General features: G+C 37.3%; 1 protein-coding gene across 2 annotated transcripts in view; it reads right to left on the bottom strand.

Annotated features, from left to right (window-relative positions):
* Samuel (SAM-motif ubiquitously expressed punctatedly localized protein) overlaps positions 1–25,663 on the bottom strand; it is a 532,479-nt gene that overhangs the window by 24,244 nt on the left and 482,572 nt on the right. The window lies entirely within an intron of this gene.

The raw sequence follows: 25,663 nt of genomic DNA, 5'->3' as shown, positions 1-25,663 counted from the left end.
TTCACATAAAACCACGTGCCACTTCTGAATAAATAAATTAACACAAAACAGTAAATCCGTATTCTCCGTCCATTCCAAGAAACAATCAACACACGACTGACGCGCAAAATGAAAATCGTGTGTACCTTCTCAATTTTTTTTATAAAATTCTTTTCGCTGCAAACAAGTTAAAAAATTAAATGGTCACGAAAAAAATGTAAATGGTCTTTATGGCCATGTAATGGTTCTAGACATGTCTATACTTAACCTATAAAAATACTTTTTTTCCCTGTAAAAAAGTAAAAAAAAAAATGAATGGTCAGGTACATGATTTTCCCGAGCATTTAATGGTCTCAAATTCTATCATTTAAATGATAGAACATGTTTGCGGTATTTGAGAACCATTCAAATGCTTATTGCCACCATAAATTTTTCTTCGCTCGAAAACTATTTTTACAAAGACAAAATACATGGTTTTCGCGGCAATTACATGCTCTAGATAAGCATTAAATGGATGCGGCAACCATGTCCAAACATGGTTTTTCTGTGCGTGTAGTTCGTTAACTAGAATTAGGTATGGAATTTTACTAATCCGGATTTCCCCTCGTGGTATACAAATTTACTATTGAACAAGAAAGTTTTATTCACTGATAACAACGCATTCATAAAAATGAAGAAAACCGAACTAAACCCGGGTTTCCTCAAATTTAGTAAAAATTCTTATAAATTGATAAATCTGACTTCCCTTATTATAGAATGCTTATCATATATATGAATAAGGCTAAGTATAGAAAAATATTTCAGTTCACTCGTACACCCTCAAAAAAAAAAAAATATCGCTTCTGTAACATATGCCTCAAACACATTTTGCTTCAAGCATATATATTTTCAGGATTAGTCCAAACAAAATATTGTTAAAACATATTATGTTTCACCTCAAGCATACACTAGAAAAAATTTCCTTTGTGTATATATATTTTTAAGGCGCCAATTGGTTACTTCCATTATTTTACTTGCAGCATACTCTCTAGGTCTCTCTTTCTAAACACATGTATGTTTATAGGCTATTTCTAAATTAATATATGTTTGCATCCAAGCATATTATATTTACAAACATTTTATGTCTGTTCTAACATATTAACCTATATGTCCCAAACATGTTATGCTGGTTTATGAACATTACATGCTTGCACTTAAAAATATTGTGTTAAAAAATTGAGTTCCAAACATATAATTTTTACACCAAAATATATGAAAAACAGTCTTTTTCGTCCGTGTACTAAGATGTATTCAATCCTTTTAAAACTTAAGGAAAACCACTTTTTTCCTAAATTTCTTTATCTACCTATAATCGATACCAGTCATCGGTGTAATCGATATGTTTGCCCAATTTTTTCACAAAAAGTTAGCGTCACTGAATATTACCAAAATACAAAAAACATTTGTTATTTTAAATTAGTGATAAAATTTTTCGTTTTTTGAAAATTGTTGAACATAAATAACAAAAAATAAGTCTATCAATGTTCTTGATGGTGTATAAAGAAAGAAAACACCAACAGAATAACAATCCCTTCATACGTCTTCATTTTGGAATGTTTAATTATCAGGTAACATTCAGTGACGCTAACCTTTTGTGAAAAAAACATTAGTTTATGATGTTCTTATATTTGTAGGGATTGAAATATTAAATGGAGGACAAAATCGTTGTTAAAACTGGAAGGTAAGTTGCAAAACTGGAAGGAAAGTTGTAAAAATTACTTCATGTGGTTGAGAAAATGTAACATTACATGTAATTGGAAATAGTGGAATAATAAATTCTTATTTCAAGGCCAATGGATTCTGGTATAATTCTTAATAAATATATTTAATATATTAATAAAACATGTTTTTTTTTATATTCGCCTAGACCTTTAAAAAATCGCTTCTCTAACATATGTTCCAAACATATTTTGCATATATTGCCGAAACATTATTATGTTTGTTTTATGTGAACATATTATATGTTTTGAATCATTTTGAGCCCAAAAATATATGCTTGGAAGAAATTTCTCCCAAAGAAGATTGTACTCAAAAACAAGTAAGGAAAGTCTAAAGTCTGGCGGTGCCGACTATATTATACCCTTCACCTCTATGTATATCAACATTTTTGATACCACATTAACACCTTCAAATTTGTTGGAATCTATATAAAGGTTTATATTCCCATATAGAGATATTAAATATGAACCGATTTGTACAAAATTGCTTAAACTTTCAGGAAATCTCTAGACTCAAAATTTAAATTGGTTAATGAAAGGGACTGACCTCAATGTTAGTAACAAATTGGAAATATTTTAATTTTAAGTAAATTTGAATAATTTGTGCAAATTTTCGACTTAGCAGTGACGATTTTACAAGGAAAATGTGGGCATTTTTGCCATATTTGCTAAAATCGGGATCTATGTCAAACTCTGAGCCGATATTGATAAAATTTGCACACATTACTAAAATTTTAATTGCACTCGCTGTGCATAACTTCAAAATTTTCGACATTAAACTTTGGCCTCTGTGGTCACATGAATCTAAATCGGGCGAAATATATATGGGAGTTATATCTAAATCTGAACCGATTTTGACCAAATTAGGCATGCATAGGAAGAATTTTAATTCTGCTCTCTATGCAAAACTTTAAGTAAATCAATTAGGGTGTCCAAAACCGACACCGTTTAACCGACTAAAGTGGAACTATTTGCAGAGATATACTGAAGGTGAGAAACAAATGACTACCCTATGGGAAATTAGTGCAAATTGCCTCTAATAGACCCATTACAGGACTTGTACTAGTGCTCCAGTTTATCAAAATTTTTAATTGTCATATAATTTATTGATTTCTATACTCACTTGATATTAAAATCTTTTTGAATCCACACTTTTAATAAAATACAACTATCAGAATTATTTATTGTTCAACATATTCCTTTCTGGTGCGATACGGATGAAAAGTTTGTCCCAGACTGTTTCATGAGCAGTTGTCTATGGGGTAGTCATACTAAGTTCTTCCAGGACGTGTCATTTGGGATGAGTCCAAGTCGTGTCCTAAAGTGTAAATTTTTCCACCCAATGACATACCCATGTTAAAGTGTCCGGTCCATTCCATACGCTTGGACCAGAACTGTGACTGGTCCATACACACCATTTTCGTAGAGAACCTACAACACAGTTTCATTAAGTAAATTAGTCAAACGACATTCCACTTAGTTGTAAAGTCCTTTCTTTGATCACAAATAAAGCCGAATCTATTAGAAGCGTTTTGACATTGTCTCAATTTTTTTATTGCTTGTAAAGACAATATTGTTTTCTAAAATGTCGGTCCTCAGAAATGAAAAAAAAATATTTTAGAAAACTTATAGTCGGATATCTACAATCAGTCAACGAGTATTTTCAGCGAAAAGGAGCACCTTAACGACATTAAATTTTCCTATCAATGTTTTATTTCTTTTTTTAATAAAATGATTATTTAAAAATCATTTTCACTAATTTTTATAATTTCGGTTTTAACCGGTTTTGAGCAAAATAAAAAACTGAAAATCGGGTTTTAAAAATTGGGATTTTCGGATAAACCGAAAACCGCCTTTTCAAAAAACCCGGTTATTTGGACACCCTAAAATCAATATGAGATTTTGGCCTTTGAGACCATATAAGTGCGTATCGGATGAAATATGTATATGACAACTATATCTAAAACTGAACCAATTTCAACTAAATTTGGCATACATATTAAACGTGTTAATTCCATCCCTTGTGCACAATTTAAAGTAAATCGGAGTGAAATTTTGACCTACGGTGGTCATATGCGTGTAAGTCGGACGACAGATATATATGGGAACTACATCTAAATCTTAACCGACTTCAACCAAATTATGTATACATATTTATAATGTTAGTCCACTCTCTGTGCAAAATTTCACGTAAATCGGGCGAAAGCTGTATATGGGAGGTATATCTAAATCTGAACCGATTTCAATAAAATTCGGTACGCATATTTATAATTTTAATTCTACCCCCTGTGCAAAATTTCACGTAAGTCAAAGTAAAACTTAGGCCTCTAGGGCCTAAGACCGACAGACAGACAGACGGACATCGTTAAATCGACTCAGAATTTAATTATCGTGCAGCTGTCTGCATGCTGGAGGAGTGGCTATCTATGTGAAAAGAAACTTTGCATGCCGAATCTTATAAAGTTCAGGAGCTGGCGAGGTTTCGGAATTTCTGTATGCTGAACTTACGAATAATAATAAGAAAGTACTTGTTGGTGTAGTCTATAGACCTAACAATAGAGTTGGTCTAACACTTGTGAATGATCGTACTCCAACTCTAACTCCTTAATAGATTTATTTTTTGTTAGCAATAGAGACAAGGTATTACTATATGATATCGGCACCCATGTTCTCTAAACATGATCTTTGTTTTTTTAACTTTCGACTTTCAAACGGCCAAATCATAAAATACATTTTCTTTTTATTTATATATATATATATATATATATATATATATATATATATATATATATATATATATATATATATATATATATATATATATATATATATATATATATATATATATATATATATATATATATATATATATATATATATATATATATATATATATATATATATATATATATATATATATATATATATATATATATATATTTTTATATATATATATATTTTTATATATATATATATATATATATATATATATATATATATATATATATATATATATATATATATATATATATATATATATATATATATATATATATATATATATATGCAGCTGTGCGGAATCTGTATATATGCCAACAAAGCACACCAGCGCGTATCAGATTATTGTTTGCGAAATCGGTATTAGTGCCTCGTCTCCTATATGCTTGCGAGTTGTTCTCCAATTGCAGCAGGAAAATGTTAAATATGCTTAGAGTGACATTCAACAGTATTACAAGTTATGCATTTCGTATACCTCGTTATGCTCATATATCTAGTTCTTCGAAACTAATTTTAAAAGCGGAGTTAAAAGCGGTGGCTGACAGAATTATCCCCTGGTTGTCGGCGATATATATAGGATGTATCAACTTAGCATATATTCCACGAAAGTGGAGAGAATCAAAAGTCGTTTTCATACCTAAAGCGGGAAAAGCCTCTCACTCGAATGCGAAGGATTTCCCACCAATCAGCTTATCATCATTCCTACTTAAGACTCTGGAGAGGATGATAGATATTTATCTTAGAACTAGCGTCGATTCAAGTTTGCTCTCGAAACGACAACATGCATACTCGAAAGGCAGGTCTACTGAGACCGCATTACATGAACTAGTCAGCTTTATTGAAAGCTCACTATCTGTCAAAGAATACACAATCGTGGCATTTCTAGACATCGAAGGGGCGTTCAATAACGTCCATCCAAGCTCGATATTAAATGGACTGACAACTCTGAATGTTGATCCAGGTATACTTAGGCTGTTAGACGAACTTCTAAGGAAGAGACGCATTTCAGCCACACTAGGACAAGCAAACATACAAAGGTATGTGAACAGAGGCACTCCTCAAGGAGGAGTTCTATCACCTCTTCTTTGGAATGTTGCTATAAACGACCTTCTGGTTTCCCTAGAAAAAGAAAGGATACAAGTGGTGGCATACGCAGATGATGTGGCGCTAGCAGTCAGGGGAAAATTCCCATCAAAAGTTCGAGATATTATACAGAGAGCCCTCCGGATGACTGAGAAATGGGCGAAAGATAATGGTCTTGGGGTTAATCCTGCAAAGACAGAAATAGTCATGTACTGCAAAGATCGCAAAACTCCCACGGTTAGGCCCATTTCCTTAGGGGGTATTGAAATTCCCTTTAGGGAGTGTGCAAAATACCTTGTCGTTATTTTGGACAGGAAGCTGAACTTTAAGCTTAATATTGAAGAAAGGGCGAGGAAAGCAACGGTAGCTTTATACTCGTGCAAAAAGGCAATAGGGAAAAAGTGGGGACTAAAACCAAAAATTTTACATTGGCTATACACGGCAGTGGTTAGACCTATAATGCTGTATGGTGTTGTAGTCTGGTGGCCGGCACTTCACCAGCCGACAAGTTTAGACAAAGTTCAGCGTATGGCGTGCTTGTGTATCTCAGGTGCATTCAGCAAGACAGGAACAAACTCCCTTAATGTCATACTGCATCTATTGCCTTTAGACATTTTGGCCAAACAGTCTATTGCCTTTAGACATTTTGGCTATCGCTGTGGTCGGAAAAAAGTTACGGTCACAGTTCGGTCCTCAAAATAATGCCAGATGTGCCTAACGTAGTGGATTACACTTTGGCGAGTCCACTTTTCGACAAAAAGTATGAGACACTAATTCCCAACAGTGAGGCGTGGTGTACACGGACCCCGGGGAATAAAAGATATATAGATTTCTACACTGATGGCTCCAAATTGGATGGCCAAGTGGGTTTCGGAGTATATTCTAAAGATCTGGAACTTCGAATAGCGAAAAGATTACCTGATCACTGTAGTGCTTTTCAGGCTGAAATATTAGCAATAAGAGAAGTGGTGAATTGGCTGAGAAGTAATGCTCCAAGCAATATTAGCATTAATATATACTCAGACAGTCAACCTGCAATAAAATCCTTGGACTCTGTGTTCCTCAACTCGAAAACGGCCATCGACTGCCGCAAATCTCTCAATGAGATGGCTGAGCAGCACAATATTCACCTAATATGGGTGCCTGGCCACAGGAACATACCGGGGAACTGCGAAGCAGATGAGCTAGCAAGGCTAGGAACTACCTTACATATTCCAGGGGAACTAGAATCTGTTGGTGTGCCTCTGGCTACCTGCAAGCTCTTACTGCGTGAGAAGGCTGTCATGATGGCAAATGTTCGATGGGAGAATTGTAAGGGTTGTAACGACACCAAGCAAATATGGCCCCATTTAAACTTAAACCGCACACTAGATATGCTAGTGTTCTCGAGACGCCAGATATCACTCCTGATATCTGCTATAACGGGTCGCTGCCTGATAGGCGATTTTGCAAAAACTATTGGTGCGAAGTATAATGACTATTGTATGAGTTGTCATGATGCGGAGGAAAAGGAATCAATAAAACACCTCTTGTGTGAGTGTCCTGCATTTTGTGTAAGGCGTAAGCAAATTTTAGGGGCATATAGCTTCAGATTACTAGCGGACCTGGAAAACGTTAACTTAAGCAGTTTGCTAATGTTTTTGGAACACTCTGGTTGGTTCAACAGAAGAAAATAATCGAGAAGGTTCAACGGTTAAAACTAGAAGTGCCCATATGTAGTAGGTACTTTTAGTTAATGTGGTATCACAATGGACTGAATAGTCTAAGTGAGCCTGAATTTTAATCGGGCTGCCACTTTAACCTAACCTAACCTAACCTAGAGCAATCGCAAGCCAAATTTGGGGGTCCGTTTATATGGGGGCTATACGTAAAAGTGGACCGATATGGACCAATTTTTGCATGGTTGTTAGAGATCATATACTAACACCATGTACCAAATTTGAGCCGGATCGGATGAAATTTGCTTCACTTAGAGCAATCGCAAGCCAAATTTGTGGGTACGTTTATATGGGGACTATACGTCAAAATGGACCGATATGGCCCATTTGCAATTCTATCCGACCTACATCAATAACAACTACTTGTGCCAATTTTCAAGTCGATAGCTTGTTTCGTTCGGAAGTTAGCGTAATTTCAACAGACGGACGGACGGACGGACATGCTCAGATCGACTCAGAATTTCACCACGACCCAGAATATGTATACTTTATGGGGTCTTAGAGCAATATTTCGATGTGTTACAAACGGAATGACAAAGTTAATATACCCCCATCTTATGGTGGAGGGTATAAAAAGATTAGTGAAAATGGGAATGAAGACTACATTTGAATTTCCGTATGTTAGTAGAAGTATGAATATCTTGGGGTAAATTGTTCCAAAGACGAATTGAGTATATAAAAAAGAATTTATTCGAGAAGTTCTTCGAGTGTCTTAATTGTATAAGCCGACATCCTCGAGCCGACCGGCAAAATGTTATGTAATCATAAAGATACGGTGGGGATCCGGAATTTATAATATTATAGAGACTTACTAATGTCCGAATTTTTAGAAGGCTTTCAAAAGAGACCCCAAAAATTAGTTTCGAAGAACTAGATATATGAGCATAACGAGGTATACGAAATGCATAACTTGTAATACTGTTGAATGTCACTCTAAGCATATTTAACATTTTCCTGCTGCAATTGGAGAACAACTCGCAAGCATATAGGAGACGAGGCACTAATACCGATTTCGCAAACAATAATCTGATACGCGCTGGTGTGCTTTGTTGGCATATATACAGATTCCGCACAGCTGCATATGTCTTGCCAATAACGCGTATCAGATTATTGTTTGCGAAATCGGTATTAGTGCCTCGTCTCCTATATGCTTGCGAGTTGTTCTCCAATTGCAGCAGGAAAATGTTAAATATGCTTAGAGTGACATTCAACAGTATTACAAGTTATGCATTTCGTATACCTCGTTATGCTCATATATCTAGTTCTTCGAAACTAATTTTTGGGGTCTCTTTTGAAAGCCTTCTAAAAATTCGGACATTAGTAAGTCTCTATAATATTATAAATTCCGGATCCCCACCGTATCTTTATGATTACATAACATTTTGCCGGTCGGCTCGAGGATGTCGGCTTATACAATTAAGACACTCGAAGAACTTCTCGAATAAATTCTTTTTTATATACTCAATTCGTCTTTGGAACAATTTACCCCAAGATATTCATACTTCTACTAACATACGGAAATTCAAATGTAGTCTTCATTCCCATTTTCACTAATCTTTTTATACCCTCCACCATAAGATGGGGGTATATTAACTTTGTCATTCCGTTTGTAACACATCGAAATATTGCTCTAAGACCCCATAAAGTATACATATTCTGGGTCGTGGTGAAATTCTGAGTCGATCTGAGCATGTCCGTCCGTCCGTCCGTCTGTTGAAATTACGCTAACTTCCGAACGAAACAAGCTATCGACTTGAAAATTGGCACAAGTAGTTGTTATTGATGTAGGTCGGATAGAATTGCAAATGGGCCATATCGGTCCATTTTGACGTATAGTCCCCATATAAACGTACCCACAAATTTGGCTTGCGATTGCTCTAAGTGAAGCAAATTTCATCCGATCCGGCTCAAATTTGGTACATGGTGTTAGTATATGATCTCTAACAACCATGCAAAAATTGGTCCATATCGGTCCACTTTTACGTATAGCCCCCATATAAACGGACCCCCAAATTTGGCTTGCGATTGCTCTAGGTTAGGTTAGGTTAGGTTAAAGTGGCAGCCCGATTAAAATTCAGGCTCACTTAGACTATTCAGTCCATTGTGATACCACATTAACTAAAAGTACCTACTACATATGGGCACTTCTAGTTTTAACCGTTGAACCTTCTCGATTATTTTCTTCTGTTGAACCAACCAGAGTGTTCCAAAAACATTAGCAAACTGCTTAAGTTAACGTTTTCCAGGTCCGCTAGTAATCTGAAGCTATATGCCCCTAAAATTTGCTTACGCCTTACACAAAATGCAGGACACTCACACAAGAGGTGTTTTATTGATTCCTTTTCCTCCGCATCATGACAACTCATACAATAGTCATTATACTTCGCACCAATAGTTTTTGCAAAATCGCCTATCAGGCAGCGACCCGTTATAGCAGATATCAGGAGTGATATCTGGCGTCTCGAGAACACTAGCATATCTAGTGTGCGGTTTAAGTTTAAATGGGGCCATATTTGCTTGGTGTCGTTACAACCCTTACAATTCTCCCATCGAACATTTGCCATCATGACAGCCTTCTCACGCAGTAAGAGCTTGCAGGTAGCCAGAGGCACACCAACAGATTCTAGTTCCCCTGGAATATGTAAGGTAGTTCCTAGCCTTGCTAGCTCATCTGCTTCGCAGTTCCCCGGTATGTTCCTGTGGCCAGGCACCCATATTAGGTGAATATTGTGCTGCTCAGCCATCTCATTGAGAGATTTGCGGCAGTCGATGGCCGTTTTCGAGTTGAGGAACACAGAGTCCAAGGATTTTATTGCAGGTTGACTGTCTGAGTATATATTAATGCTAATATTGCTTGGAGCATTACTTCTCAGCCAATTCACCACTTCTCTTATTGCTAATATTTCAGCCTGAAAAGCACTACAGTGATCAGGTAATCTTTTCGCTATTCGAAGTTCCAGATCTTTAGAATATACTCCGAAACCCACTTGGCCATCCAATTTGGAGCCATCAGTGTAGAAATCTATATATCTTTTATTCCCCGGGGTCCGTGTACACCACGCCTCACTGTTGGGAATTAGTGTCTCATACTTTTTGTCGAAAAGTGGACTCGCCAAAGTGTAATCCACTACGTTAGGCACATCTGGCATTATTTTGAGGACCGAACTGTGACCGTAACTTTTTTCCGACCACAGCGATAGCCAAAATGTCTAAAGGCAATAGACTGTTTGGCCAAAATGTCTAAAGGCAATAGATGCAGTATGACATTAAGGGAGTTTGTTCCTGTCTTGCTGAATGCACCTGAGATACACAAGCACGCCATACGCTGAACTTTGTCTAAACTTGTCGGCTGGTGAAGTGCCGGCCACCAGACTACAACACCATACAGCATTATAGGTCTAACCACTGCCGTGTATAGCCAATGTAAAATTTTTGGTTTTAGTCCCCACTTTTTCCCTATTGCCTTTTTGCACGAGTATAAAGCTACCGTTGCTTTCCTCGCCCTTTCTTCAATATTAAGCTTAAAGTTCAGCTTCCTGTCCAAAATAACGACAAGGTATTTTGCACACTCCCTAAAGGGAATTTCAATACCCCCTAAGGAAATGGGCCTAACCGTGGGAGTTTTGCGATCTTTGCAGTACATGACTATTTCTGTCTTTGCAGGATTAACCCCAAGACCATTATCTTTCGCCCATTTCTCAGTCATCCGGAGGGCTCTCTGTATAATATCTCGAACTTTTGATGGGAATTTTCCCCTGACTGCTAGCGCCACATCATCTGCGTATGCCACCACTTGTATCCTTTCTTTTTCTAGGGAAACCAGAAGGTCGTTTATAGCAACATTCCAAAGAAGAGGTGATAGAACTCCTCCTTGAGGAGTGCCTCTGTTCACATACCTTTGTATGTTTGCTTGTCCTAGTGTGGCTGAAATGCGTCTCTTCCTTAGAAGTTCGTCTAACAGCCTAAGTATACCTGGATCAACATTCAGAGTTGTCAGTCCATTTAATATCGAGCTCGGATGGACGTTATTGAACGCCCCTTCGATGTCTAGAAATGCCACGATTGTGTATTCTTTGACAGATAGTGAGCTTTCAATAAAGCTGACTAGTTCATGTAATGCGGTCTCAGTAGACCTGCCTTTCGAGTATGCATGTTGTCGTTTCGAGAGCAAACTTGAATCGACGCTAGTTCTAAGATAAATATCTATCATCCTCTCCAGAGTCTTAAGTAGGAATGATGATAAGCTGATTGGTGGGAAATCCTTCGCATTCGAGTGAGAGGCTTTTCCCGCTTTAGGTATGAAAACGACTTTTGATTCTCTCCACTTTCGTGGAATATATGCTAAGTTGATACATCCTATATATATCGCCGACAACCAGGGGATAATTCTGTCAGCCACCGCTTTTAACTCCGCCGGAGTAATTCCATCAGGTCCGGGGGATTTGAATGATCCAAAGCTATTTAACGCCCATTTTATTCTAGATTCTGATACAATTTCCTCAATAGGAAACGACCGCTGAGCCACTGTGGCACCGCCAGTGCATGGTTCAACCGTCTGATTTCCGGGAAAATGTGTGTCCAATAGTACCTCCAGCGTCTCCTCACTGGACGTTGTCCAATTGCCCTCCGATGTTTTAATGAAACCTGGAGCGGAGCTCGTGGATTGCTCTAAGAGAAGCAAATTTCATCCGATCCGGATGGTGTTAGTATATAGTCTCTAACATCCATGCAAAAATTGGTCCATATCGGTCCATAATTACATATAGCCCCCATATAAACCGATCCCCCGATTTGGCTTGCGGAGCCTCTAAGAGAACCAAATTTCATCAGATCCGGCTGAAATTTGGTACATGGTATTGATATATGTTCTCTAATGACCATGCAAAAATTGGTCCACATCGGTCCATAATTATATATAGCCCCCATATAAACCGATCCCCCGATTTTGCTTGCGGAGCCTCTAAGAAATGAAAATTTCATCCGATCCGGCTGAAATTTGGTACATGGTGTTGGTATATGTTCTCTAATGACCATGCACAAATTTGTCCATATCGGTCCATAATTATATATAGCCCCAATATAAATCGATTCCCAGATTTGTCCTCCGGAGCCTCTTGGATGAGCAAAATTCATCCGATCCGGTTGAAATTTGGAACATGGTGTTAGAATGTCATCTCTAACAAACACGCAAGAAGTGGTCCATATCGGTCCATAATTATATATAGCCCCCATATAAACTGTTCTCCAGATTTGATCTCCGGAGCCTCTTGGAGGAGCAAAATTCATCTTATCCGGTTGAAATTTGCAACGTGGTGTCAGTATAAGGCCGCTAATATCCATGCCAAAATTGGTCCATATCGGTCTATAGTTATATATAGCCGATCCCCAATCACACAAAAATTGGTCCATATCGGTTCATATTCATGGTTGCCACTCGAGCCAAAAATAATCTACCAAAATTTTATTTTTACGGAAAACATTATCAAAATGTTATTTCTATAGAAAATTTTGTCACAATTTTATTTCTGTAGAAAATTTTGTAAAAATTTTATTTCTATAGAAAATGTCAAAATTTTATTTCTATAGAAAATGTCAAAATTTTATTTCTATAGAAAATTTTTTCCAAATTTTACTTCTATAGAAAATGTTGTCAAAATTTTATTTCTATAGAAACTTTAAATTTAATTATATACGGATTTAATCGACCTCTTTTAGTTTAATATATACTATGTATGGACTACCTTGTAATTTAGAAGACGTTGTTATTTAGGAAGTTTTAAGATACCTTGCCATCGGCAAGTGTTACCGCAACCCAAGTAATTCGATTGTGGATGACAGTCTTCAGTAGAAGTTTCTACGCAATCCATGGTGGAGGGTACATAAGCTTCGGCCTGCCCGAATTTACGGCCGTATATACTTGTTTGTTCAATGATTTATTTACCAATTATTAAAAAAATTGTATTTTTAAGTAAATTATTTCATAAATGTAGTCAATTATTCCTTTTTCGTCATTTTTAGAATTTATATTTAAATGATAAAAGATAAGTTTTTGTAAATTCATAAACCTGCACTTTATATAAGAACCTAGTTCTTTTGTGTAGGCTATACCAAATAATAATAAATAAATAAATAATTCTACGCCGATTGCTATACTAAAAGATGGGTCTACGACAACTCCTTCATGCCGTTACATACAAATGCACAAACTTATTATACCCTGTACCACAGTAGTGGTGAAGGGTATAAAAATTTATTTCTGCCTAATTGCATATTCCCTCAATTTTTTTAGTTCTTAGCACCTTTTTCTGTAAAACAAACAATCTTGAAGAAATTATTCTTTCGCCTGGACGGAGAATCGAACCGAGGACCATACAGTTTGTAAAACAACACACTATCCACTGGCTGGCCACGTAGCTATTATTGACATCTCCGCCTTGCATGTAAAGGGTCGTGGGTTCAATCCCTGCTCCGACCGAACACCAATTTTTTTACATTTATTTTTACATACGAGTATTACTATATTACATTTTTACTATGAAACTTCGAAATGTGGGCTATTAAAAATTTACAGAAAAAAGATCAGTGCTTGATATAAAGGAAATGGACTGACCTTTTGGATACAATATTATTTATTTATTGCAAAACAATTTGCAATAAACAAAAAAGGTTTTTGGTATAAAAGTTTGAAATTTTCGAAGAAATTCAAAAACTCTAACAAAAGAAGAACGTGAAGTCAAGTATAAACATAAATAATATTACAATATACACATAAATTTATTTAGGCTGGAACTATGTTTTACTAGCATTTAACACCATTTTAAATGCATTTAAAATTTTTCATATTTAGAAATAGAAATAATTATGAATTTTTATTAACGAATAATTTTGTACTTAATTTCATTTTTACCTTTATAGCCGGTATTAAATTGGCATTATCACTCTAAAATGGCCATGTTTTCAGGTTTACTTTTCTTTAAAAGAAAATAAACTTTTGAAATTGTTGCTTTGGATCTTTCCCCATCAAGTTATAATACAATTTGCCAAAAAAAGTTATAATGTTATTCTGCTTTTAGAGATTCGAGTTTTGCCGCTAAAATGGAAAATAATTTCAGCGGCAAAACTCGAATTCATTGCCCGCTTTTATTTTTGAAAGTGTCCGTCAACTCCTCTTGGACTACTTAATAATAAGAGGAACTAAACTTTGCTTTTATACATTTTATTGTTTAATTTTTCACTGTTTCCCCCTTTTTTCATTTTACTTATTTCGTTATTTTTTATGAAGGTTAGGTTAGGTTAAAGTGGCAGCCCGATTAAGATTCAGGCTCACTTAGACTATTCAGTCCATTGTGATACCACATTAACTAAAAGTACCTATTACATATGGGCACTTCTAGTTTTAACCGCTGAACCTTCTTGATTATTTTTCTTTGTTGAACCAACCAGATTGTTCCAAAAACATTAGCAGACTGCTTAAGTTAACGTTTTCCAGATCCGCCAGTAATCTGAAGCTATATGCTCCTAAAAGTTGCTTGCGCTTTACACAAAATGCAGGACACTCACACAAGAGGTGTTTAATTGATTCTTTTTCCTCCGCATCATGACAGCTCATACAATAGTCATTATACTTCGCGCCAATAGTTTTTGCAAAATCTCCTATCAGGCAGCGACCCGTTATAGCAGATATCAGGAGTGATATCTGACGTCTCGAGAACATTAGCATATCTAGTGTGCGGTTTAAGTTGAAATGGGGCCATATTTGCTTGGTGTCGTTACAACCCTTGCAATTCTCCCATCGAACATTTGCCATCATAACAGCCTTCTCACGCAGCATGAGCTTGCAGGTAGCTAGGGGCATACCAACAAATTCTAGTTCCCCTGGAATATGTAAGGTAGTCCCTACCCTTGCCAACTCATCGGCTTCGCAGTTCCCCGGTATGTTCCTATGGCCAGGCACCCATATTAGGTGAATATTGTACTGCTCAGCCATCTCATTGAGAGATTTGCGGCAATCGATGGCCGTTTTCGAGTTGAGGAACACAGAGTCCAAGGATTTTATTGCAGGTTGACTGTCTGAGTATATATTAATGCCCACATTTTTTGGAACATTACTTCTCAGCCAATTCGCCACCTCTCTTATTGCTAATATTTCAGCCTGAAAAACACTACAGTGATTAGGTAATCTTTTCGCTATTCGAAGTTCCAAATCATTAGAATATACTCCGAAACCCACTTGTCCATCCAATTTGGAGCCATCAGTGTAGAAATCTATATATTCTTTATTCCCCGGGGTCTGTGTGCACCACGCCTCACTGTTGGGGATTAGAGTCTCAAACTTTTTGTCGAAAAGTGGACTCGCCAAAGTGTAATCCACTACGTTAGGCACATCTGACATTGTTTTTAGGACAGAACTGTGACCGTAACCTTTTTCCGACCACAGCGATAGTTCGCGCAACCGCACAGCCGTTGTTGCAGCTGACTGTTTGGCCAAAATGTCTAAAGGCAATAGATGCAGCATGACATTAAGGGAATTTGTTCCTGTCTTGCTGAATGCGCCTGAAATACACAAACACGCCATACGCTGAACTTTATCTAAACCAGTCGGTTTCTGAAGTGCCGGCCACCAGACTACAACACCATATAGCATTATAGGTCTAACCACTGCCGTGTATAGCCAATGCACAATTTTTGGTTTTAGTCCCCACTTTTTTCCTATTGCCTTTTTGCACGAGTACAAAGCTACAGTTGCCTTCCTCGCCCTTTCTTCAATATTAAGCTTAAAGTTCAGCTTCCTGTCCAAAATAACGCCAAGGTATTTTGCACAATCACCAAAGGGAATTTCAATACCCCCTAAGGAAATAGGCCTAACCGTGGGAGTTTTGCGATCTTTGCAGTACATGACTAATTCTGTCTTTGCGGGATTTACCCCAAGACCATTGTCTTTCGCCCATTTTTCAGTCATCCGGAGGGCCCTCTGAATAATATCTCTGATTGTGGATGGGAATTTTCCCCTGACTGCCAGAGCTACATCATCTGCGTATGCCACCACTTTTATCCTTTCTTTTTCTAGAGTAACCAGAAGGCTATTTATAGCAACATTCCAAAGAAGAGGTGATAGAACTCCTCCTTGGGGAGTGCCTCTGTTCACATACTTTTGTATGTTTGCTTGTCCTAGTGTGGCTGAAATACGTCTCTTCATTAGCAGTTCGTCTAACAGCCTGAGTATACATGGATCAACATTCAGAGTTGTCAGTCCATTTAATATCGAGCTCGGATGGACATTATTGAACGCCCCTTCGATGTCTAGAAACGCCACGATTGTGTATTCTTTGACAGATAGTGAGCTTTCAATAAAGCTGACTAGTTCATGTAGTGCGGTCTCAGTAGACCTGCCCTTCGAGTATGCATGCTGTCGTTTCGAGAACAAACTTGAATCGATGCTAGTTCTAAGATAAATATCTATCATCCTCTCCAGAGTCTTAAGTAGGAATGAGGATAAGCTGATTGGTCGGAAATCCTTCGCCCTCGAGTGAGAGGCTTTTCCCGCTTTAGGTATGAAGACGACTTTTGTTTCCCTCCACTTTCCTGGGATATATGATAAGTTGATACATCCTTTATATATCACCGACAACCAGGGGATAATTTTGTCAGTTACAGCTTGTAACTCCGCCGGAGTAATTCCATCAGGTCCAGGGGATTTGAATGGTCCAAAGCTATTTAGCGCCCATCTTATTCTAGTTTCCGATACAATTTCCTCGACAGGAAACGACCGCTGAGCAACTGTGGCACCGCCAGTACATTGTTCAACCGTCTGATTTCCAGGAAAATGTGTGTCCAATAGTACCTCCAGCGTCTCCTCACTGGACGTTGTCCAATTGCCCTCCAATGTTTTAATGAAACCTGGAGCGGAGTTGGTGCATGCTAGAACCTTCCGTAGTCTGGAAGCCTCGGACGGATTCTCAATACTGCTGCAGTAATCATTCCAAGAGTTATGCTGAGCCTTTCTCAGTTCTCGCTTGTATCCTCTCAGAATCTTCTTGTAAGCGTCCCAGTCCTCAGAAGCTCTGGTGGACTTTGCCTTGTTAAAGAGCTTCCTGCAGGATTTCCTCATATTACTTAATTCCGTAGACCACCATGGTGGTCGATGTTTCCCCCTTGGCTTTCCTCTAGGGCATGCAGCTTTCAGTGAGATGTTGAAGGCCTTAGTAATCCGCTCCACTGCGTATTCGATATCTTGCACATTTCTCATATTTGTCTCTGTTATTTCCGGTATCATCATATTGAACGATTCCCTATACCTATTCCAGTCAGCTTTCCTAACATTTGGCGGAAATATGATCTTGGTGATATGAACATCAAATTTGAAACTGATGTAGCGATGATCTGAGAAGCTGTGTTCACTTAAAACCTGCCACTCAGATATCATTTCATTCAGTTCTTGCGAGGCCAAGGTGATGTCCAAAACCTCTTGCCTGTTTTTAGTGACAAAGGTTGGGACATCTCCCTTGTTGCAAACTACCAGATTAGTACGCAAAATAAACTCTATTAGCGACTCTCCCCTTGCATTAGTATCACTACTTCCCCATATACTATGATGTGCATTCGCATCGCATCCCATAATGAGTTTCGTCTTTGTTTTCCGTGACTCCTCCACTAAGGTCTTAACGGCATATGGAGGCATCTCCCTGTCATGTCCCATGTAGACCGAAGATACCCAATATTTGCATTTGGCTATTTCTAAACTGGCAACGACAGTGTCTGTATTGCACATTGAAGGAAGCAGAAACAAGTTGAGCTCGTTTTTAGCAATTATACAGGCTCGATTTACATCATTACCACTATACTGCAATAGTTTGAACCCCGGAGTACTTAATTCACATATTTTGTTTTTATAAACATATGGTTCTTGAATAAGAACTATATCTATGTCCCCTTTCATCAGGAGAACTTTTAAGGCAGCACATGCAGCCTTACAATGATGAAGATTTATCTGGAGGATCCGTAGGACCATCGAGATTTTCAACAACCGTCACATCAGCCGCTTCAATCGAGTCATCAAGAATGTCCTCTTCAGAGACATCGGTGACTCTCGCAATAACCATAGGTTCAACTTTGGTGAGTTCTGAGGCAGTAGAAGCCTCCTCACGCATACGGTATCTATCCATGTCTTCAAATGTCTTGGTATCCCCCTCGACTTCGCAAGAGGATCCGCTTACTTCTGATTCAGACAGAGGCTTGTCCATTTCTGAATCCTTTAGCTGATCGTTTTTATACACCTTCATTTGGATATAATGAAAGCCATAACATACACGGCCCTGGGACTTTGCTAGATGTGGCAAATACTGAATGTTCAATATAAACACTGCATGCCGTCTTGGCCCATCCACTTCATCCAAACGGCCAACCTTCCAATCAGCTGTTGGAAGATCTGGATTGCATTGTTTCAGTCTATTTAAAATAGATTCAGGATCAGGAGGGTTTGCAGGTATCCACGCATGTGCTCTTGGTCTAGCCGGTATGTCTTTCTTCTCGACTAACTCTAGAGCAGCTCCTTCCCAAACTTCACCAATTAGTATCAGAGCAGCTTTAAAACATTCTATAGACCTCTGGTCCTCAAATGCGACTAGCTTAAATCGTCCTTGATACCAACCAGCCTCTTGGTGTCGAGGATCTGGGCCGGGAAACTTTTCCAGCACCTGTGAGTAGACGCCAGACAAAGCATTCTCAATTTCCCCCCATTTTTGCTTTGGAACCATACCGTCCAATGCTCCTTTATTAATGATAGCCATCACAAGGCTGTCTTTAGCAACTGAGGCAAACGATCGTTGATCCCTTTTGGAGGATGGCAGCTCATCCGGTGATCGTTCCCTTTTTCCAGCCTCAAGAATTCCTTGAGCCCATTTTAAGGAATCGCTTTGTTTAGCCGACAACGTGCTTGGGTCGACTGATCCTAATTTCTTTAGGATAAACAAAGCATTTCTGCGTTCTTTGAATCTCTTTCGTGAGGGATTACCTCCTTTTGATGCCGTTACCTTGGAAAAGGTCCGACTTGTCAAATTGTCGCCACCTGTCGACCCGTCTACAGGTCGACTAATTGGGCCTAACTCTTGGTCACTGCCCAAATCTATAACTCCAGTCGATACTCGTCCACTGGGCCCTGAAGTTAGCAACCCAGTGGATGTCTTTGAATTTCTCTGCATGGTGGCCTAATATCCCACCACACTTGAAATTCGTAGTAGGTACTTATTACGATGATTTTATCCGCTATTAAAAAACACGTCCGTTCCGTTCGACGGTTGAAATAAGAATTTTTTTATGAAAATCCCTTTGTAACTTTTATATATTTTCCACTGTTTTTATACCCTAAACCACATAGTGGTCAGGGTATAATAACTTTGATCTGCCAAATAATGTGTCTACCAGAAATATTGATTTTAGGTCCCATAAAATATATACCGATCGACTCAGAATCACCTCCTGAGTCGATCTAGCCCTTGGTGTCCGTCCGTCTGTTCATGTATTTGCTGTTCGCAGGATTCCGGTCGCAGTTATTAACCGATTTTGATGAAATTTGGTATATGACGCTTTTTTGACACAAGGACGAACGCTATTGGATTTGGAAAATCGGATCAAATTTAGATATTGCTCCTCTAATATGTATCGCCCGATTTCGATAAATGGGGCCAGATTGCGCTCATTTATTAAGCGATCAGAGTCAAAATTGCCGCATAGTAATCTTATTTACCATCCTTAATGTGTGCAAAATTTCATCGAAATCGGTTTAGATTTAGATATACCTCCCATATATATGTATCGCCCGATTTTCCCAAATTTGGTCATAAGTCCCTTATTATGTACCGATCTTGATCAAAGTTGGCCAAATCAAATAGTACTTACTATATGTGCAAAAAATCATCGAAATGGGTCCAGATTTAGCTATAGCTCCCATACATATGTACCGCCCGATATTCCAAAATTTGGCCATAAACCCCTTATTTATTAACCGATCTTACTCAAAGTTGATCTTACTCTAATATTCTATAGTACTAACTATATGTACACAAAATCATGGAAATCGGTTCATATTTGGATATAGCCCCCTTATATATGTATCGCCCGATATTCCCAGATTAGACCATAAATCCCTTATTTACCAACCTATCTTACTCAAATTTAGCACACAGTATCCTTCTGTGGTTTCAACCAAACCTGGAGTATACTATCCAAATCGGTTCAGATTCAGATCCCAAATTTGGCCATAATTCTCTTATTTATTAACCCATGCTCTCAAATTTCAAATTTTTATGTATTATCCGATCGTATTTAGACTTACATGTAACTCTCACATAATAATTTAGATTTCCACGAATTTGGATTATTACCCACATTAAATGAGCGATTTTTTAATAATGGACTCAATACTACTTGTATACCAATTCTGTACGTGCAAAATTAACTATAGTTACAACTATAACATATATAATATCAGATATTTCTGCTCAGATTGTGACAAAACTCCCATAAACCCCTTAATGTTCTTACATATGGAAATACGGATTATCTCCAAAACCTATACGAATGACCAATGATGCTTATGTTTACTAATTCAGTAGGAGTGGTTTATGGTATGTACACCCTCAAAAAATCGCTTCTGTAATATATACTCCCAAACATATTTTGCTTCAAGCATATACATTTTTGGGTATTGCCCAAACATTTATATGTTTGATTTCTTCCAATATATAATATGTTTGAAAGCATATTGGTCTAAACAATATAATATGTTTGGGTAGTCTAAGTTCCAAACATTTTGTATTTTTCCATCCAAATTCAATAATGTTGTCTTCCAAAAAACTATATGTTATTATGTGCACCCTCAAAAAATCGCTTCTGTAACATATACTCCCAAACATATTTTGCTTCAAGCATATACGTTTTTGGGTATTGCCCAAACATTTATATGTTTGATTTCTTCCAATATATAATATGTTTGAAAGCATATTGGTCTAAACAATATAATATGTTTGGGTAGTCTAAGTTCCAAACATTTTGTATTTTTCCATCCAAATTCAATAATGTTGTCTTCCAAAAAACTATATGTTATTATGTGAACATATAATATGTTTGGAGGCATTTTGGACCCAAAAATATTATATGCTGAGAAGAATTTTCTCCCAAAGAATATTGTGCTCGAAATTTTTTTTCTGCCTAATTGTATATTGCCTCACATTTTTTTCACTTCCATGAGTTTTTTTTAGTTCTTAGCACCTTTTTCTGTAATACAAACATTGTAGAAGAAATTATTAAATTTTATAATTTTTTTTCAATTTTACCTTTTGCCGGACGGGGATTCGAACAACGGACCACACATTTTGTAAGCCAGTACACTAACCACTGGGTTACGTAGCTGTTATGGTCCTCAAGAGATAATTATCGTTATAAGTTATATTTATATAGCATAGCTTGCGGCGCCCACGAGCCGATGCAAACATAACATTGTTTAACAACATAACATTGTTAAACATATATTTGTTGGCAGCGTGGAGCAGTGGTTGGTCGTCCGCCTTGCGTGACAGGGGTCCTGGGTTCGATCCCTGCTTCGACCAACACCATTTTTTTTTTAAATATATTTTTTAACATATATTCCAGATTCGTTTGGAAGTTCCCGAAAAGGTGTTCAGCATTACATACTATTATATTAAATTTTTACTACGAAATTGTAAAGTGTGTTTTATAAAAGACTTAAAGTCAGAAAAGAAAAATGCTTGATATAAACGAAATGGACTGAGTTCAAATCAAATATTATTTTTTTATTGCAAAAATAAAAATTGTGTAACAAATAAAGGTTTTTGTATACAAGTTTAAAATTTTCGAAGAAATTCAAAAACTCTTACAAAAGAAGGACGTGAATTCGAGTATATAAAAATATTTTTCCATCGAATCCTAAGGTTAACGATAACCATTCAAAAGCACATTATATTTAAATTCTAAACAGTAATTTTACAACAGCACATAAATTTATTTTGGTGTGAACAATTGTTTGCTAGCATGTAACACCATTAATTTAGAAATACAAATAAATATGAATTTTTATTAACGAATAATTTTGTACTTAATTTAATTCTTAAGGCCGGTATAAATTGGTATTATCGCGTTAAAATGGCCATGTTTACCCTTTTACTTTTCTTTAATAATTTCTTTTAAAGAAAATAAACTTATTCAATTGTTGCTTTGGATCTTTCCCCACAATGTTATAATACAATTTACCGGAAAAAGTTGTAATGTTATTCTGGTTTTGCCGCTAAAATCAGAAATAATTTTTGCGGCAAAACTCGAACTCAATGCCCGCTTGTATTTTCGAAAAAATCCGTCAACTCCTCTTGGACTACTCATTAATAAAGAGGAACAAATCTTTGTTTTTATAGATCTTACTGTTTAATTTTTCACTGTTTCGCCCTGTTTTCATTTTACTTTCACAACTCTAAAAAGAGTGCACTGAAAAAATATTGTCGTGAGGCCAAAGAGTTCATGTCCTTAAAATAAGAATACAACTTTTGCTTAGCTTAGAAGACGCATTTCTCTAATATAAAGTTTTTTCCATGTTCAAAGGTCGATACTTTCAATGAAGTCGTGTTGTCGTTATAATTAAGTGATTTGACTTCAAAATGGGTATCATAACATGAAAGAACAAATTTTTGGACTAAGGTCAACTTGACTTTTATGTATATATTCATACGTAGTATTTTTCCTATATTTAATGAAATTTTCTTTGTGTATATATATTTGTAATGCGCCAATTGGTTACTTTCATTATTTTACTTCCAGCATACACTTTGTCTCTCTTTGTAAACACATATACGTTTATGGGCTATTTCTAAATTAATATATGTTTGAATCCAAGCATATTATATTTACAAACATTTTATGTCCCAAACATAATATGTTCTAACATATTAACATATATGTCCCAAACATATTATGCTAGTTTATGAACATTATATGTTTGCACTCAAAAATATTGTGTTTAAAAATTTGAGTTCCAAACATATAATGTTTATACCCAAACATATGAAAAAACAGTCTGTTTCGTCCGTGTATAGTCGGGAGCCACCGTGGTGCAATGGTTAGCATGCCCGACTTGCAAACACAAAGTCGTGGGTTCGATTCCTGCTTCGACCGAACACCAAAAAGTTTTTCAGCGGTGGATTATCCCAACTCAGTAATGCTGGTGACATTTCTGAGGTTTTCAAAGCTTCTCTAAGTGGTTTCACGGCAATGTGGAACGCCGTTCGGACTCGGCTATAAAAAGGAGGTCCCTTGTCATTGAGCTTAACATGGAATCGGGCAGCACTCAGTGATAAGAGAGAAATTCACCAACGTGGTATCACAATGGACTGAATAGTCTAAGTGAGCCTGATACACCGGGCTGCTACCTAACCTAACCTAACCTAACTTAACCTATGGTATGTATTGTCGCCCGACTTTCTACGATACTCACTTGTTTTTAATTTCCTTTGTCTGAAGAGTTTGACTTACTCGTCGTACGTTCCGATTTCTTTTGACGAATCAAGAATAAAAAATTGTGTCCATAATGTCAAAATGATAAACAAAACACATGTCCACACATACATAAAATGCTGCTCTCAAGGCAAAAACACATGCTGTTTTTTCAAATGTCTTTCTATTTATTCCAAATACTCATTTTAATACTCAAATTAATTAATATTTAGACTTAAGCATATCGAATTTGTGGCGAAGCCTTAGGTTAGGTTAGGTTAAAGTGGCAGCCCGATTAAGATTCAGGCTCACTTAGACTATTCAGTCCATTGTGATACCACATTAACTAAAAGTACCTATTACATATGGGCACTTCTAGTTTTAACCGCTGAACCTTCTTGATTATTTTTCTTTGTTGAACCAACCAGATTGTTCCAAAAATATTAGCAGACTGCTTAAGTTAACGTTTTCCAGATCCGCCAGTAATCTGAAGCTATATGCTCCTAAAAGTTGCTTGCGCTTTACACAAAATGCAGGACACTCACACAAGAGGTGTTTAATTGATTCTTTTTCCTCCGCATCATGACAGCTCATACAATAGTCATTATACTTCGCGTCAATAGTTTTTGCAAAATCTCCTACCAGGCAGCGACCCGTTATAGCAGATATCAGGAGTGATATCTGACGTCTCGAGAACATTAGCATATCTAGTGTGCGGTTTAAGTTGAAATGGGGCCATATTTGCTTGGTGTCGTTACAACCCTTGCAATTCTCCCATCGAACATTTGCCATCATAACAGCCTTCTCACGCAGCATGAGCTTGCAGGTAGCTAGGGGCATACCAACAAATTCTAGTTCCCCTGGAATATGTAAGGTAGTCCCTAGCCTTGCCAACTCATCCGCTTCGCAGTTCCCCGGTATGTTCCTATGGCCAGGCACCCATATTAGGTGAATATTGTACTGCTTAGCCATCTCATTGAGAGATTTGCGGCAATCGATGGCCGTTTTCGAGTTGAGGAACACAGAGTCCAAGGATTTTATTGCAGGTTGACTGTCTGAGTATATATTAATGCCCACATTTTTTGGAACATTACTTCTCAGCCTATTCGCCACCTCTCTTATTGCTAATATTTCAGCCTGAAAAACACTACAGTGATCAGTAGAATATACTCCGAAACCCACTTGGCCATCCAATTTGGAGCCATCAGTGTAGAAATCTATATATCTTTTATTCCCCGGGGTCCGTGTACACCACGCCTCACTGTTGGGAATTAGAGTCTCAAACTTTTTGTCGAAAAGTGGACTCGCCAAAGTGTAATCCACTACGTTAGGCACATCTGGCATTATTTTGAGGACCGAACTGTGACCGTAACTTTTTTCCGACCACAGCGATAGCTCGCGCAACCGCACAGCCGTTGTTGCAGCTGACTGTTTGGCCAAAATGTCTAAAGGCAATAGATGCAGTATGACATTAAGGGAGTTTGTTCCTGTCTTGCTGAATGCACCTGAGATACACAAGCACGCCATACGCTGAACTTTGTCTAAACTTGTCGGCTGGTGAAGTCCCGGCCACCAGACTACAACACCATACAGCATTATAGGTCTAACCACTGCCGTGTATAGCCAATGTACAATTTTTGGTTTTAGTCCCACTTTTTCCCTATTGCCTTTGCACGAGTATAAAGCTACCGTTGCTTTCCTCGCCCTTTCTTCAATATTAAGCTTAAAGTTCAGCTTCCTGTCCAAAATAACGCCAAGGTATTTTGCACACTCCCTAAAGGGAATTTCAATACCCCCTAAGGAAATGGGCCTAACCGTGTGAGGTTTGCGATCTTTGCAGTACATGACTATTTC

This window comes from Haematobia irritans, chromosome 2 (genome assembly GCF_050003625.1).
Source record: "Haematobia irritans isolate KBUSLIRL chromosome 2, ASM5000362v1, whole genome shotgun sequence".
NCBI lineage: Eukaryota > Metazoa > Arthropoda > Insecta > Diptera > Muscidae > Haematobia > Haematobia irritans.
Note: the sequence above shows the minus strand (reverse complement) of the source record. Positions and strands in the feature narration are given on the sequence as shown.